We start from the raw sequence: 1508 nt of genomic DNA, 5'->3' as shown, positions 1-1508 counted from the left end.
AGTTGGGTCACACGATTGTGTCACAGGCCGTGTGCCAGACCGTGTAACTCTTTGACTTGTGACACACGACCATGTCGCAGGCCGTGTGCTAGACCGTATAACTCATTGACTTGATGCACATGGCCATGTCTTAGGCCGTGTGAAATATACACAAAAAATAATAAGTGACATACGACCTTGTAGCTAAACAATGTATGTCACACGACCATGTGACAGCCCGTGTCCCAGGGTGTGTACTCCATAATTTGACCCTATAATCAAGCCATTTTAAGACCAAAACATACCTAATCTAACATTCCATTTGTGTATACATTCAATAGACATGAACATCTTTCAAACACATCTAAACATGCCAATTCAATCAACCTATTTCACCTAACCGATATGCCATTCAAATGCACCACATTTATAACAAAACAACATTAACAAAAACAAAGCAATATTGCCACATTTCAAGCACAAAAACCTAGTTCCTTTAACTACCTAATGACATCAATTGTAACCATTCACATATCTTCATAAACATACCAAAAGAACCTTATATTACAAATACTTAAAAGTGGCCAAAATGACTTAAAATTGTCAGGGCACTAAAAGTCCATCAAACAAGACATAAACTCCAAAAACATATACCTACCAAATTGACCATTAACACATTCAAGAACTACCATTATAAAAAGGTCTTATACATGCCATTTATAACCTTGGCCAAAATAACTCAAAAACTACTGAAATGGTTGCTGGATAGTGTGATAGATCTTCGATAAGCTTTCAACCAATCGAGCTTCTAATAATCTACGAAACAAAGGAAAATAACTACATAAAAAACTAGTGCTTAGTAAGCTCGTATAAACTCAAACATAACTTATCATTCTTAAGCACAATTTATAAAATAAGCATAACACCATTACCAAGACCATAGGCTTAGTAAATTCTTATATAAGTAACATCAAACTCACAAGTTAGTAAGTTCATACATGATACATATAAGTTCAACCATATCATAAATAGATTTTCATGTACACATCATTTATCACATTAACTTTTCATACGTTCATGAACCAATATCCAATTGTATACATACCATGCCATTACCCTTTACTTACCCATTGAATTATCTAGAATTGCATTAGAAACTTGGGAATGCTCACACACATAGTGTGCATTTCCATATAACAGTAACCTTTCCTTATCAATAGTGCTCACACGAGCTGTGAAATGGGCCTGATCACACGAGTTGTGGGTCAGAATATTAGCTACATGATGCTGGTCACACGAGCTGTGGAGAATCCACAAAAAATGTAGGACCTTAGGAATTAGTAGGACATTCAAGACCAGCACTCGAAACATGAAATCCCTAATGACATGTCATTCGTATCCTAAGAATTCAGGTTCAAACGAGATTACTTATCCGTCAATTACTCAAAGCATCGATATACATGCATTTTTAGGTCAGTTTATAACAAACACAATATGACCGATAATCAATCAAACTATCATTAATAAGA

The sequence above is a fragment of the Gossypium hirsutum genome, chromosome D13 (assembly GCF_007990345.1).
Source record: "Gossypium hirsutum isolate 1008001.06 chromosome D13, Gossypium_hirsutum_v2.1, whole genome shotgun sequence".
Lineage (NCBI taxonomy): Eukaryota > Viridiplantae > Streptophyta > Magnoliopsida > Malvales > Malvaceae > Gossypium > Gossypium hirsutum.
The sequence above is the reverse complement of the archived record's forward strand: the minus strand, read 5'-3'. Positions refer to the sequence as shown.